This window comes from Staurois parvus, unplaced genomic scaffold (genome assembly GCF_062004578.1).
Source record: "Staurois parvus isolate SC_StPar_1 unplaced genomic scaffold, SC_StPar_1.0 ptg000686l, whole genome shotgun sequence".
NCBI lineage: Eukaryota > Metazoa > Chordata > Amphibia > Anura > Ranidae > Staurois > Staurois parvus.
In genome coordinates, this window is record NW_028318482.1 from 901,834 (window position 1) to 919,150 (window position 17,317).

The window sequence follows — 17,317 nt, forward strand, 5'->3', positions numbered from 1 at the left end:
GTGAACACAATGCAACATAGTAACTTTGTAGCAAGTAGGAAGGTGATAGGCAGAAGTGGGGGGCCCACCATATGTGGGGTAATATAATTTCCCTGAACAGTCACAGTATATCACACAAGCTGGGGTGGAGACTGTGCAGCAATGACCATCTGAGTACAAACCGTGTTGTATGAAAGACTAGAATAGTGTGTTATATAAAATTATATCATCAGGTACAACCAATGGTTTGCTGTTAATACAAGATCAATACTAGGTATATTCACTAGGTATAGCATTACATTGTCATGGAATTTGAAAGTGGCAATGGTATACAGACCTTCTGTCTACTAATATGACAATATTGTGTACCACTGCAGGAGACAGGCTGGAGGATGTCATGTACAACATAGTGGAGGAGAACCAGTAGGATAATTGGCGCTGAGAGGGAACTCCCCTGATAAAAGAAAACTGGATAAACAAATGTAGCAACAATAAGGCAACAATAAACCATGTAAAATTGTATAAAATGTCAAAATATCACATGATGTCCATTGAAACCATATTGAAGGCACTAGCAGTGGCAGCTCCCCATACAGCGAAGCAATACTCTGTAGGAAATATAAAAGGACACAAAGGGGCACCAACCTAAGTGCAGAGGATTAAAATCATTTATTAAAATACAATAGCCTATAGCTACTCACAAAGGTAGGAGAATGATAAGCAAGTATGTCATTCCTCCACTTGGCCAGTGAGGGGGAGATGGTATCAGTCAGAGACCTTGTCCCTTGGGATGGAGAGGGATGGAAGCCATCAGCTGTCATTGGTGGGGACGCTGGAGACCAGCGCTGTAACCAACGTGGAGCACACGGACGTCCGGACCAGGCGGGCTATCAATGATTTTAATCCTCTGCACTTAGGTTGGCACCCCCTTGTGTCCTTTCATGTACAACATAGTGTAGAAGTCTGGGGTATATCTTTTATAGCACACCATGCAGTGTAGCCTAGAGTATGTCATGTGCAATACAGTTTTCCATCCAAGAGAGTTGGCTGCTGCCATTTATTGAGGAATTCAGAGACAAAAGGAATTAGGTATAATTGCATTTGTTAGAAGTGAGTATTAGCTCTCCCCATCGAAATACACTTAGTACATTGCACCTTGAACCCCAAATACGCCCATCTTGCATTACCATGTATCCTGTTAAGCTCAGCAACCCAATAGTCTCAAAACTCTGCTTATATCCTATCTCTATATAAAGAAATATATGTGTCTTACAATGATATCCAATGGTGATGTCACATTTGAGTGTAGTGTCTGTACAGAGAACAATAGAATTGTATTATGATCTCGGGTGAAAAGGTTATGCTGGGAATGTAGTGTCTATGTGTGGACAGAGGATTACACAAACGCATTATTATCTTACAAGGTCAGGTCATGTTGTGGCATACTGACTATGCTTGTACAGAAGATATCGCTGAATTGTAATCTCCAAAGGTCAGGTCATGATGAGGGTGTACTATCTATGCCGTACAGAAGATATTACTGTATTGTAATCTCCAGTGGCCTGGTAAAGTTGTGGTTGTACTGTCTATACCGTACAGAAGATATTACTGTATTGTAATCTCCAATGGCCTGGTAAAGTTGTGGGTGTACCGTCTATGCCTGTACAGAAGATATCACTGTATTGTAAGCTTCAGTAGACAGGTCATGTTGGGGCATATTGTCTATGCCTTTACAGAGTAATCTCCAATGGTCTGGTCATGTTGGGGCATACTCTCTATGTCTGTACAGAAGATATCACTGTATTGTAATCTCCAATGGCCAGGTCATGTTGGGGCATACTGTCAATGCCTGTACAGAGTAATCTCCAATGGTCTGGTCATGCTGGGGCATACTCTCTATGTCTGTACAGAAGATATCAGTGTATTGTAATCTCCAATGGCCAGGTCATGTTGGGGCATACTGTCAATGCCTGTACAGAGTAATCTCCAATGGTCAGGTCATGTTGTGGCATACTGACTATGCTTGTACAGAAGATATCGCTGAATTGTAATCTCCAAAGGTCAGGTCATGATGAGGGTGTACTATCTATGCCGTACAGAAGATATTACTGTATTGTAATCTCCAGTGGCCTGGTAAAGTTGTGGTTGTACTGTCTATACCGTACAGAAGATATTACTGTATTGTAATCTCCAATGGCCTGGTAAAGTTGTGGGTGTACCGTCTATGCCTGTACAGAAGATATCACTGTATTGTAAGCTTCAGTAGACAGGTCATGTTGGGGCATATTGTCTATGCCTTTACAGAGTAATCTCCAATGGTCTGGTCATGTTGGGGCATACTCTCTATGTCTGTACAGAAGATATCACTGTATTGTAATCTCCAATGGCCAGGTCATGTTGGGGCATACTGTCAATGCCTGTACAGAGTAATCTCCAATGGTCTGGTCATGCTGGGGCATACTCTCTATGTCTGTACAGAAGATATCAGTGTATTGTAATCTCAAATGGCCAGGTCATGTTGGGGCATACTGTCAATGCCTGTACAGAGTAATCTCCAATGGTCTGGTCATGTTGGGGCATACTCTATATGTCTGTAGAGAAGATATCACTGTATTGTAATCTCCAATGGTCTGGTCATGTTGGGGCATACTCTCTATGTCTGTACAGAAGATATCACTGTATTGTAATCTCCAATGGCCAGGTCATGTTGGGGCATACTGTCAATGCCTGTACAGAGTAATCTCCAATGGTCTGGTCATGCTGGGGCATACTCTCTATGTCTGTACAGAAGATATCAGTGTATTGTAATCTCCAATGGCCAGGTCATGTTGGGGCATACTGTCAATGCCTGTACAGAGTAATCTCCAATGGTCTGGTCATGTTGGGGCATACTCTCTATGTCTGTACAGAAGATATCACTGTATTGTAATCTCCAATGGTCTGGTCATGTTGGGGCATACTCTCTATGTCTGTACAGAAGATATCACTGTATTGTACTCTCCAATGGCCAGGTCATGTTGGGGCATACGGTCAATGCCTGTACAGAGGATATCACTGTATTGTAATTTCCAGTGGTCTAGTCATGTGTACTGTCTATGCCTGTACAAAAGATATCATCGTATTATAATCTCCAATGGTTAGGTCATGTTATGCTGTGGGTGTACTGTCTATGTACTGAGGATAGTACACCACTATGTCCAATAGCCGGTTTGTGTTCGGAGTGTAGTCTCTATTCTTGTAGGGAAGACATCAGAACTGTAATATGATCTCCAATGGTCATATCATATTGGGGGTGTAATATTTATGCCCGTAAATAGGATGATAGGGCTGTATTATAATGTCTAGGCCATAAAGGAGATGTGGTTGTATATCCCTATATCCCAGCCTTTCTTAATCATGGTCTTGTGGAACCCCAGGATTCCTCCTGAGGTTTCTTGGGGTTCTTGAGCAGAGAAAAATTGTGAATTGATCTCCCACCTACACAGATCACCTAAAGGGGGAATTTTTTTCATGTCCACCAATGTAAGGTGTCATTTCTACACAAATAAATCAATAATACAGCGCAAATAATGCTTAAATGTGAAAGAAATTTAAATATAGTGAAAAAGTCCTGAACAAACAGTGCTTCAGTGCTGTGATGCACTGAGGATAAATCAGAGAAATAGAGTCCCAAACAAACAGTGCTTAAAAGAAATTCCTCTGTTACATCCAAACAATAGTTGTTCTGCAAATGGTGTCACCCCACAGTGCTGCACGATCACCACCTAATACACTCCACACTCACCAGATATGTTGGACTCCTAGCTCGTACGTCATAAGAGTCAAAAAAGCCTAAACTGGTGACTTTTTCACTATATCTTAATTCCTTTCACATTTAAGCATTGTTTGTGCTGTATTATTGATTTATTAATATTTAGCCACTTGCCCTCCAGAGGATTTACCCCCCTTCCTGACCAGGCCATTTTTTTGTGTTATGGCACTTTAACTGACAATTGCGTGGTCATGCAGCACCGCACCCAGATGAAATTTACTTCTTTTTTTTCCCATGAATTGAGCTTTCCTTTAGTGGTATTTGATCGCCTGTGTGGTTTTTATTTTTTGCACTATAAGCAAAAAAAGACCAACAATTTTGAGAAAAAAACAATATTTTGGACTTTCTGCTATGTTCAGTAAAAAAATTAAAAAAATCGAATCTTGTCATAGATTTAGGCCAAAATGTATTCTGCTACATGTCTTTGCTAAAAAAAAAATCCCAATACGTATAAATTAATTGGTTTACGTGAAAGTTATAGAGTTTACAAATGGCGGTATAGATTCTGGGATTTTTTTTTTCCTACTAGTAATGGCGGTGATAAGCGACCTTTAGCGGGACTGTGGGGGGCATTCTGACACTGGGGGGAACTAACTTGGTGTCACTGACATCCTCAGTGACACCAATACAGTGATCAGTGCTAAAAACAGCACTAACACTGTACTAATGACACTGGGCAGGGAGGGGTTAATGTGAGGGGCAATCAAAGGGTTAACTGTGCGTAGGGTGTGTTTTACAAGGGAGCAGGGTGTGTGTGCTTTACTGTAAGCACACTGCTCAGGATGGCTGTGCTCTGCAGCGAGCTGACAGGCAGAAAGACTGTTTGTAAACAAAACGGTCTTCCTCCCCGTCAGTGATTGTCGGTAATCACTGGGCGCCGGCGGGTAATCACCGGCCGGGACCCAGTGATTGACATCCGCAACTGAAAATGGCAGGGCAGGTATAGCACGCTCCCTCTACCCGGAAATGCAAAATCACGTATACAGGTGAAACTCGAAAAATTAAAATATCATGCAAAAGGTAATTTATTTCAGTAATGCAACTTAAAAGGTGAAACTAATATATGAGATAGATTCATTACATGCAAAGCAAGATAGTTCAAGCCGTGATTTGTCATAATTGTGATGATTATGGCTTACAGCTCATGAAAACCCCAAATCCACAATCTCAGAAAATTAGAAAAGGTGCAATATTCTAGGCTCAAAGTGTCCCACTCTAATCAGCTAATTAAGCCATAACACCTGCAAAGGATTCCTGAGCCTTTAAATGGTCTCTCGGTCTGGTTCAGTAGGAATCACAATCATGGGAAAGACTGCTGACCCAACACCATCATTGACACCCTCCATAAGGAGGGAAAGCCTCAAAAGGTAATTGCAAAAGAAGTTGAATGTTCCTAAAGTGCTGTATCAAAGCACATTAATAGAAAGTTATGTGGAAGGGAAAAGTGTGGAAGAAAAATCTGCAAAAGCAGCAGGGATGACCACAGCCTAGAGAGGATTGTCAGGAAAAGGCCATTCAAAAGTGTTGGGGACTTTCACAAGGAGGGGACTGAGGCTGGAGTCAGTGCATCAGGAGCCACTACACACAGACGGATCCTGGACATGGGCTTCAAATGTCGTATTCCTCTTGTCAGGCCACTCCTGAACAACAAACAACGTCAGAAGCGTCTTACCTGTGCTAAAGAAAAACAGACCTGGTCTGTTGCTCAGTGGTCCAAAGTCCTCTTTTCTGTTGAGAGCAACTTTTGCATCTCATTTGGAAAGCAAGGACCCAGAGTATGGAGGAAGAATGGAGAGGCACACACTGCAAAATGCTTGAAATCCAGTGTTAAGTTTCCACAGTCTGTGTTGATTTGGGGAGCCATGTCATCTGCTGGTGTTGGTCCACTGTGCTTCATTAACCACTTGCCGCCCAGCCACTGTAGAAATACGGCGGCAGGGCGGCATGACTGGGCAAAAGCATGTTTTAAAACGCACTTTTGCAAAACAGGTAGGGGGCGCGCACGAGGCCGCCCTACCTGCACCACTGATCCCAGCCGCGGGTGTCAGTCGCCGGGTCACGGCCAGTCATTACCGGCTGTGTCCCGCCGATTAGCGTCAATCACTGACAGAGAGCAGGGCTGCAGCTCCTGACACGCTGATCGGGAGAGAAGACTTTATCTCTCCCGATCAGCGTGTCCTCATGCAGTACACCCCCCCGCCCCCTAGTAAAACACTCCCCTCACACAGTTAACCCTTTCAGTGAATAAAAAAGTTAACCCCTTCCTCCCCAGTGCCATAAGTACAGTGTCAGTGTTTTTGCACTGATTACTGTATTGGTGTCACTGGGGATGTCAGTGACCCCAAGTCAGTTCCCCCCCAGTGTCAGAATGTCCGCCGCAGTCCCGCCATAAGTCATTGATCGCCGCCATAAGTCACTGATCGCCGCCATAAGTTGCTGATCGCCGCCATTATTAGTATAAAAAAAATTAAAAATCCGAGTATCTTTCCCGCCATTTGTAAACGCTATAACTTTCACGTAAACCAATTAATTTACATGTATTAGATTTTTTTTTAGCAAAGACATGTCGCAGAATGCATTTTGGCTGAAATTTATGCCGAAATTTGATTTTTAATTTTGTTTTACTGGACATGTTTTATAGCAAAAAGTCCAAAATTGTTTTTTTTTCTCAAAATTGTCAGCATTTTTTTTTTTTATAGTGCAAAAAATAAAAAATGCACAGACAATCAAATACCACCAAAAGAAAGCTCTATTTGTGTGAAAAAAAGGACATAAATTTCATTTATGTACCATATTGCATGACCGCGCAATTGTCTGTTAAACTAGCGCAGTGCTGTATAGCAAAAAAATGGCGTAAATTGCAGTATCTATACCATAGTTTGTAGACGCTATAACTTTCACATAAAGCAATCAATATACACTTATTGCGATTTTTTTTACCAAAAACATGTAGCAGAATACATTTTGGCCTAAATTTATAACCAACTTTGAGTTTACTATATATTTTTTATAGCTGAAAGTAAAAAATATTGTTTTTCTTCAAAATTTTTGGTCTTTTTTTGTTTATAATGTGAAAAATAAAAAGCACACAGGTGATCAAATACCACCAAAAGAAAGCTCTATTTGTGTGAAAAAAAGGACGTAAATTTCATTTGGGTGCAGAATTGCATGACCGTGCAATTATCAGTTGAATTAGTGCAGCGCCGAGTAGCAAAAAGAGGCCTGGTCATTAAGGGGGGTAAATCCTCAGGAGGGCAAGTGGTTAAGTCCAGGGTCAACGTAGTAGTCTACCAGAAGATTTTGGAGCACTTCATGCTTCCTTCCACAGACGAGCTTTATGGGGATGTTGGCTTCATTTTCCAGCAGGACTTGGCACCTGCCCACACTGCCAAAAGCACCAAAACCTGGTTCAATGACCGTTGGATTACTGTGCTTGATTGGCCAGCAAACGCGCCTGACCTGAACCCCATAGAGAATCTATGGGGCACTGCCAAGAGAAAGATGAGAGACATGAGACCAAACAATGCAGAAGAGCTGAAGGCCGCTATTGAAGCATCCTGGTCTTCCATAACACCTCAGCAGTGCCACAGGCTGATAGCTTCCATGCCACGCCGCAGTAATTGCTGCAAAAGGGGCCCAAACCAAGTACTGAGTACATATGCATGCTTATACTTTTCAGAGGTCCGATATTGTTCTATGAACAATCCTTGTTTTATTGATTGCATGTACTATTCTAATTTTCTGAGATTGTGGATTTGGGGTTTTCATGAGCTATAAGCCATAATCATCATAATTATGACAAATCACGGCTTGAACTATCTTGCTTTGCATGTAATGAGTCTATCTCATATATTAGTTTCACCTTTTAAGTTGCATTACTGAAAAAAATGAACTTTTGCACGATATTTTAATTTTTCGAGTTTCACCTGTATATACGTGATTTTGCACACCCGTGCCGCCGTGTAGCTGTGTATCTGCTATACGGTGACGCGAAAGTGATTAAGGTGTTATCACTTTAGAAACAGCAGCAACATATTTTATTATATTTTGGCATATATGATTTGTCACGTTAGCACGGGTATTTAAAGTTATATTTCATTTCTACACTGCCGACTACAGTTAGGGGACCCCACAATTTTTTACTTTTTGCATTTATTTTCATCATTCATTTATTAACTATACAAAATTAGTGTAGTGCGCTTAATAAATAAAATTAATAGATATTCATGCATAAGCGATACCAAAATAATTATTAATTGTGACCTGATCCCCTTTGGGGTCTCCAAGTGACAAAAAAACAACACAGTGGGTGAAAATTATAAATTCATGGTCTAAAATTAGACCCAATGTGATCTTACTGCACATAACAGAGTGCTCCAAATTCCCAAATCTTAATTAGGATCAGTGATTGAACGTGACTTGTTCATCAAAAATTAAGTGACACACACATGTGATCCCAGCACTGGGGGATAGATATTCCAAATATAGTGAAAAAGTGCTCAGTGAGAACAAAAACACTCCAAATAAATGTATTCCAAATTCAATTCTCACAATTATTTCCTCAAATAAAAAACATAAAAAAAATAAACGTCAAACCAAATTAATCTCAGAAATAATATAATGCAATATATAATGCACTAAAAAATTCCAACAAAATTAGTGTAACACCGGTGTTCCACAGATATTAAAACGTGCAGGTGATGCTGTGGATGTGCATTGCAGCCGCTGGTGATGAATCCAAAAATAGCTGAATTGGCTCCTCACCTCCTTACCGTGACCGTAAAAGGGCCAAACAGCTTTTGTGATCACACCTGGATCCTCTAAGTACGAATTCCGCTTAGTGGTATCCTCCAAAGCAGTAAACCTCACATCAGAATTGTGTGTTTAACCTCTCAGTCAGGATCAGCTCCAACTCTACTTTAGCTATACTCAATATAGCCAACTCCCACAGGATTCATAAAAAGAGAGAGCCTCCATAGTGTGATAAAGTTTAATATGTATAAATATCGTTAAGAAAGCCAATAAAACACTCACATTTGGTCAGTAGATATACAGGAGTTTTAACCTCATGCTATGGGTGTATTTGCATGGGTTCGTATGGAGTACAAAGATGGCGTCCACGTTGTATATCGCGTCACCACGTCACCTACGCGTTGCGTCACGGCACACATGAATTCATGTATATCTACTGACCAAATGTGAGTGTTTTATTGGCTTTCTTAAAGATATTTATACATATTAAACATTATCACACTAAGGAGGCTCTCTCTTTTTATGAATCCTGTGGGAGTTGGCTATATTGAGTATAGCTAAAGTGGAGTTGGAGCTGATCCTGACTGAGAGGTTAAACGCACAATTCTGATGTGAGGTTTACTGCTTTGGAGGATACCACTAAGAGGAATTCGTACTTGGAGGATCCAGGTGTGATCCTAAAAGCTGTTTGGCCCTTTTACGGTCACGGTAAGGAGCCAATTCAGCCAATTTTGGATTCATCACCAGCGGCTGCAATGCACATCCACAGCATCACCTGCATGTTTTAATACCTGTGGAACACCTGTGTTACACTAATTTTGTTGGACATTTTTAGTGCATTATATATTGCATTATATTATTTCTGAGATTAATTTGGTTTGACGTTTATTTTTTTTATGTTTTTTATTTGAGGAAATAATTGTGAGAATTGAATTTGGAATACATTTATTTGGAGTGTTTTTGTTCTCACTGAGCACTTTTTCACTATATTTGGAACATCTATCCCCCAGTGTTGGGATCACATGTGTGTGTCACTTAATTTTTGATGAACAAGTCACGTTCAACCAGTGATCCTAATTAAGATTTGGGAATTTGGAGCACTCTGTTGTGCGCAGTAAGATCACATTGGGTCTAATTTTAGACCATGAATTTATCATTTTCACCCACTGTGTTATCGTTGGTCACTTGGAGACCCCAAAGGGGATCAGGTCACAATTAATAATTATTTTGGTATCACTTATGCATTATTATTTCTTAATTTTATTTATCAAGAGCGCTACACCAATTTTGCATATTTAGCATTTATCACTTATAGGTAATAAGTTGTGGGTGTTAGCAGCCAATTTTTGATATTGAGTATTCATTCATTTCTGAGCGCAGGAGGTTTATATCATATATCATTTATTTATTAATTTCAAAATGATTACTAAAAATAATCTTGTATATAGCAAGTGGTGTTAAAAAAATTATCTGTCCTGGGTGTTAAGTACTGTAGGTATACCATATTCTTTATTCTCCTATTTAGTATGTTTTACAATTCACGCATCACACTGATATACTCTGAGCTGTGGGTATGATTTAGGTTTCAAGTTCCCAGAGACTTGAAAATAATTTCCAAGGGTTTGCCAGTGACAAAAAATATTGAGAAAGACTTTTATATAGAATGTTAAAAGCACAGGGCATAGTGATTAGCCCTTCTGCCTTGCAGCACCTCTGATCTGAATTCTTGTTAAGACACTCTCTGCATTGGAGTTTGCATGTTCTTCCTTTGCTTGCGTGGGCTTCCTCCAGTTACTTCAATTTCCTCCCACATTCCAAAGACATGCTGTTAGCCTAAAGTGGTTCTAAAGTTAAAATGTTTTTTACCTTAATGCATTCCCTGCATTAAAGTGACCGAACGGCATGGTAGCCAAGCTGTGTTGTGTATGTCTATGGACAAATGCAGCCTGGCTTGGCTTATTATGGAGGCACATGTAGTAAAGAAGGAGCAGACAGTGCTGGTGGGGAACACAAGAAGAGGAGGCAAGTAACAGCTCTGTTCAACACCATTGCACAGAGCAGGTAAGAATACACTCTTTTTTAATTTACAAAAAAAAAATTGGCTTTACAACAACTTTAATTGGCTCCTTTCCAGTGGTGTATGTACAGTGGTTGCAAATGCAACCCTGCCCCATACTTCAAGAAGCCCGTGTGGCTCCCTGGTACACCTAGATAGGAGGGGTGGCAGGGGTGGCATATAGAGGAAGTGATGCCCTTCACTGAAAGGTTGCAGAAGGAAAAAGAGGGGGGGTTTCGGTTCCTCTACATGCTGCCCTGCCACCCCTCCTATCCTCCTCTACCGCCTGCTGCTGCAATGGATGTGTCATGATGGAGTGCGAGAAAGGGGCTGGTAAATGTGCCATTTACCGGCCCCTTCCTTGTCTTAATGAATAAAGTCAGTGAGCGGTAACAATCACTGACTCTGTTCATTCATAACTGAAGCATAGTAAAAAGTATGTTTGCTATGCTTCAGTTTGTAAATTAATGGTAAGCTCTGTATAGAGCTATTCCTGTCCATTCATTCTGTGTTGCTGAGGTTGCAGAGATGGAGTCTGAGGGCTGTGTCCTCAATCTCCATTCTCTGCCTCAAAGGCGAAACATCAGAGGTCTGTTTAGACCCCGGATATTTCACCAAAGCCCCCCAACAGGGCTCCTAAAAAATTATAAAAAAATAGAAAAATAAAATTGTAAAAAAAATTAAAATAAAATAGAATGGTAAAAAAATTGTAAAAAGATATCATAACAAAAATAAGAAATTACAGACACCAGTGGCAGAACTACCAGGGTCGCAAAGGTTGTACTTGCAATAATTCTGTTCTGGACATATCAAGTCATGTTGATAAGACAAAGGGTTCCCTTTCTGTCACTGTCTGTCCCACTAATTTTCCAGTTTTAATAAGTGAATAAAGTCATTGATGTCTGAGGCCCTAACTGCCTTTTAAAATCAATGATTTAAATCGACCCAGGCGTCTCCTAGTTTAATCAATATAAGAATTCCTGTGGAAGAAAATCAGTAATTGATCTAAGGGACACTCACTCTACTGTACCTAGACTATTTCAGATATTACCTGTGGAGAGCTATGAAATACACTATATTGCCAAAAGTATTGGGACACCCCTCCAAATCACTGAATTCAGGTATTCCAATCACCTCCATGACCACAGATGTATAAAATCAAGCACCTAGGCATGCAGTCTGCTTCTACAAACATATGTGAAAGAATGGGTCGCTCTCAGGAGCTCACTGAATTTAAGCATGGTACCCTGATAGGTTCAATAAGTCTATCCATTAAATTTCCCTGCTACTAAATATTCCACGGTCAACTATTATTGATATTAAAACAAAGTGGAAGCAACTGGGAACAACAGCAACTCAGCCACGGAGTGATAGGTCACGTAAAATGACAGAGCGGGGTCAGTGCATGCTAATGCGCACAGTGTGGAGAAGGTGCCAACTGTCTGCAGAGTTAATAGCTAAAGACCTCCAAACTTCATGTTGTTTGTTTCATGTACTTCAGATTAGCACAACAACAGTGCATAGAGAGCTTCATGGAATGGGTTTCCATGGCCGAGCAGCTGCATCCAAGCCTTACATCACCAAGTGGAATGCAAAGCAGTGGTGTAAAGCACGCTGCCACTGGACTCTAGCGCAGTAGAGACATGTTCTCTGGAGTAACCAATCACACTTCTCTGTCTAGCAAACCGATGGATGTGTCTGGATTTGGTGGTTGCAAGGAGAACGGTACTTGTCTGACTGCATTGTGCCAAGTGTACAGTTTGGTGGAGGGGGGATTATGGTGCGGGCTTGGTTTTCAGGAGTTGGGCTTGGCCCCTTAGTTCCAGTGAAGGGAACTCTTAAGACGTCAGCATACCAAGACATTTTGGACAATTTCATGCTCCCAACTTTGTGGGAACAGTTTGGGGATGGCCCCTTCCTGTTCCAACATGACTGCCCACCAGTGCACAAAGTAAGGTCTATAAAGACATGGATGTTGAATCTATACCACAAAGAGTGAATGCAGTTCTGAAGGCAAAAAGGGGTCCTTTTTCCTTCAGAACTAGCAAGGTGTACCTAATAAAGTGGTCAGTGAGTGTATATCTTTAACCGCTTCCGTGCCGCCCTATAGCAGAAATACTGCTACAGGGCGGCACGGGTGTGCAAAATCACGTATATATGTGAGTTTGCAGTCCCGGGTAGGGGTCGCATGTGTCCTACCTGCGCCGCCATTCGCGGCGTCAGCTGTCAATCACCGGGTCTGGGTCAGTGATTTCTTGCCTGCACCTGGTGATCACTGAGTATCTCCGACGGAGGAGAGACCTGTGTATACACAACACAGATCTCTTCCCTGTCAGCTCCTGCACTCTGCTTTGTATGGCTCTTCATATCACATAGTAAAACAGCACACAGCACACAGTTAACCCTTTGATCACCCCTCATGTTAACACCTTCCTGATTTTTATTAGCACTGATCACTGTATTGATGTCACTGGTGGTGACTCAGTTCCCCCATATCAGAATGCCACCGCAGTCCCACTATAAGTCGCTGATCGCCGCCATTACTTCTAAAAAAAAAAAAAATTCTCAGTATATATACCACCATTTGTAAACGCTATAACTTTCACGTAAACCAATTAATTTACACGTAATGTAGCAGAATACATTTTGGCCTAAATCTTTGACAAGATTTGATTTTTTACATTTTTTTACTGGACATGTTTAATAGCAAAAAGTCCAAAATAATGTTTTTTCCTGAGCTGTAGGTGGGGTGAATGAACTATGAGCATGCTGATCAGGTAGTTCACAGTTCATTGATACTACAAGTTCATCTGTCATGGTGGAAGATGGGACTTGTAGTTTATTCATTCACAGATTCTTGTGAATGAATGAAGCGCATGTGCATGTGAAGCCCTACACAGCTGCATCGTTTTTAAAATGTTAATACCATTAGAGTTTATTATAGGCATTTGTAGTGTGGTTTTAACGCTTGTAAAACACCTGTAAAATGTCTATAAAATGCCTCAAAACCGCACATAGGGCATTTGGGGAGCATTTTTAACGCTTGTAGAATGCCCATACTAAGCCTGGGTTCACATCTGTGCGGTGCGGTATATCGCATGTGATTTGCACAGGAACTGCACTGCATTCCTGTGCAAATCACATGTGATTTGTATGCGGTGCGATTGGCTCTATTCGCACCGCACCCGCACCAAAAACGTGCTGAACCCTTTTTCGGGTCCGCACTGGGTACTCACACCTATGCAATCTGATTCTGCACATTGCACTGCGTTTTGTGGATTGCTTTCAGGGTGTTGTTAACTTAACATACACACCCGCAGCAGTTTGCATGAACGGGGTGTGACTGTGATGCAGTGCGGAATTTGCAATGAAAATGCTGTGACTTCCACACCGCATCAATGTGAACCAGGGCTTAAGCTCATTAACGCCTGTCTAACGCTATAGGGGCGTTTTTGAAGAGTTAGAACTGTAGTCAAGTGTGTCTGTAGTCAAGCCCTAAGAAAGCTTCATTGTAATTTTCTTTGAAGATCATAGGCTGGTGTCTACTCTGCCTATTTGCCAATATGACACAGCCAGCATTACACTTCTGGAAGTATCCAGGGTCCTGAAAATTGCCTGAACAAAAATACCACAATCCTGCCAATAAGAAAAGCAGATGAAGGGAAGGTATTGTCAGGGGGAGTCCTGTGATCTCTGTGAAAGGTAATAAATACTTCCGGATTACACGTAGGCAGTTATTGTATTCTGACAGTGGGGAGATTTCCCTACCGCCAGAATGCATTCATTGAGAAAACATTTTCCAACAGGCTGGTTGTACACAAGTTGATCGATATATCAACTTGTGTACAACCAGCCTGCCTTTACATAGATTGAAATTCTGCCGGGTCCCTGCTGAACTGGACGAGTTTCAATCCATGTATTGCTGGCTTTACTCTTCCAGTTTGTTACCCTTGCTGTGCATGGGATTACATGATAAATTCAATTACTTACACTTGTTGCATTAAAAAGCACATCCTATTATAATGAACACATTCCATATCTGCCTGCAGTTAGCTTCAGACCTCGTTCACATGTGAGCATTTTTCAGCTCGAAGCTCAATGCTCAGAAATGCTCAACAAGAAAAATCCCATTATTTCCAATGACCCCTGTTCACACTTGAGAGTTCAGTCACCTGTAGCAAAAATGCCTGTCAGTCAAGAATTGTACTTGCACTACTTTTCAGGCAGATCTGAGTATTTGTCCCCATAGGCTTGAATGGAAAACACCTGAACAGTGCGAATGAGCATTTTTTTCAAGTGTTTTTTCAGACGTTTTCAGCTCCAACAGCAGCTATTTCCATTGGCCACAGCAAAAACGCCTAAATGAAAAATGCATAAAACAACGCCAATTATATTTGCAAATCCACTAGAAAAAAAAATCTTAAAAACGCCTTAAAAAAAAGCTTGAAAAAACACCTGAGCTCAGTGTGAATGTAGCTTTACATATCCCAGTAACTGTACTGTGCTTAGAAAGCAATGATGAATCCGAAAGTAATGATGACTCCGAAAGCAATGATGACTCCGAAAGCAATGATGACTCCGAAAGCAATGATGACTCCACCGTTACTGTGAAAAGCAGAAGCTGTTGTCAGGACAGACAGACACAGGAGGTGGACACAACAGATAGCCCTTTACTTTGGCAAAAATATAAAAATACATACACTGATGGGTTGGATACAACAATATGCAGTGTGTCTATACTAAATCCACCCCTCCTCCTATTTTGGATCATTTAAAAAAAAACAAAACATTGTACTTTTACACATTAAGAGGTGCTTCTAGTATCGGTGTTACTTTGAGGGCTCATTGACACTATTTTTGTTGCAGTAAGGCTCCTTTCACACTGATTATTTTTTTTTTTTTTCGTTTTTACTTTATTAAAAGTGAAATTAAATTCACGACCATTAAATCCTATGCAGCTCTTCACCCCAGTCAGTCCTACATGCTGTATTATTGGTGCATATTTGGTGTGGTAAAAAAAAACACACCAAAAACGCATCTCCCAATTAAATAATGAATGGAAAATGCATACAAAACACCTGCAGTTGCGCTTTTGGTGCGTTTTCGAGTCACATGTCCTTTTTTTAGGCCTGGTTCACACTATTGCTGGTCTGCACAGGCACAGCAGCCTGTGCATGCGTTTCATGCAGGAAAAGGTTCCCACACTATTTTCAAAATGCAGCAGCAGGGTGCAAGTGTATCGTGATTTTCCGGTAGTTCCCACACCTCCAAACGTGCTGCGTTTTTGATGCATGGGGATGCCATCAGGAATGAACAGCAGCGTGTTTTGGCTGCGGGTGGTTGCTGGTGTGGGAACAACCACGTGCAATAGTGTGAACCAGGTCTTACAGGTGAAAAATGTGCTGGTAACACAGTATAAACTTTTGAAAAAGGTCAAAAATGCATATGCGTTTTAATCACATTTTTGCAAAGGAGTAGTGTCGACATTTATTTTGAAGACAACAGTGTGCTACACATTTTGTGATGCCTCTAATTTTCTAGACATTTTAGTGCATTGGCAGCTCATTATTTTCAATGAGCTGCCTTAATGCAAGGCGTGACAAAATGTGCCCTAAGTTCAGATTTCCACCTGGGGGCATAATGTTAGTTAATAAGTGTATGAGATGTGGTTTATACACTGCATGCCATGTTCAGTTTGCTGTGTTGTAACACAAGGTAAGAAGACCTGAGCTATGGAATCTGAGACAAAAAAATGAAGGCAGAGGACTAGTCACCAATATTGCCTGTAGTGGTCCTGCAGCTGATCTTTTTCTTTCTACTGACTTACCATGCCTTGTTCTGTACTGTGTCTCAGTGTGGAGGTGGCCAACTTGGTAGAATAACAGAACCTTGCTCCCTAGTATCAGTGCAGCTCTCCGATGACTGCTGGGAGTAATAAAGCAGCAAGAGAGGTGGAGAAGTCACAGATCCCCACAATAAATTAAGTAGAAGCAGGGAAATACATGCATTGCAAGTCCTCAGGTACAGCTTTCTCTCCACCATGGAGAACAGTGAACAGCACCATAGTGAGATAGCCAAAATGTTCAATCTAGCAAGACTAGCAGTCACAGGTATCAGTGCTTTAGCTCATCTCTGTAATGAATATACCCTCAGTGAGTGCAGAATTGAAGCACCAAATGGTTTTTACCAGAGCTTATGATGGTGGAGATGGGTTCTGTTGCGTTCTGGTACCAGATAACAATAGGATCGCCCCAGCAAGGAGTGAGTGAGGACAGGAGACAGTGTGTAGACTGAACACTAAACATCAGGCATGGGTCATGGGCAGGAAGGAGAGTGGTCAGGTCCAGGCAAAGTTGCAGGCAAGCAGGAGATGAGAGAGTGGCCAAGTATAAATGGAGGTCCTGGGTAGTAGACAGGTCAATCTGGGACAGCATAAAACAAGCAATCAGGAGTGTATCATAGCTCTTTTACATAAAGCAAGGTCGCTGGTGAGAAGACATAACACCAGCTATTTCTAGGGCATTTTTTTCAGGGAGCACTGAAAGTCCTGGCAAGAATTCTGCAAGCACCAATAGAAGTAGTGGCAGTGATTCTGCTAAGTGATATTGGAAGTTCTGGCAACTTTGTAAGTACTCACAGGGATTCTATGAGTGCCTTAGGAATTACTGGCATGGAAGCAGCATTGCAAGTACAGGCAAGGATTCTGAGGCTCCATGAAC

General features: G+C 41.3%; 1 protein-coding gene across 2 annotated transcripts in view; it reads left to right on the forward strand.

The window, feature by feature from the left end:
- TMEM240 (transmembrane protein 240) overlaps nucleotides 1-17,317 on the forward strand; it is a 120,615-nt gene that overhangs the window by 39,013 nt on the left and 64,285 nt on the right. The window lies entirely within an intron of this gene.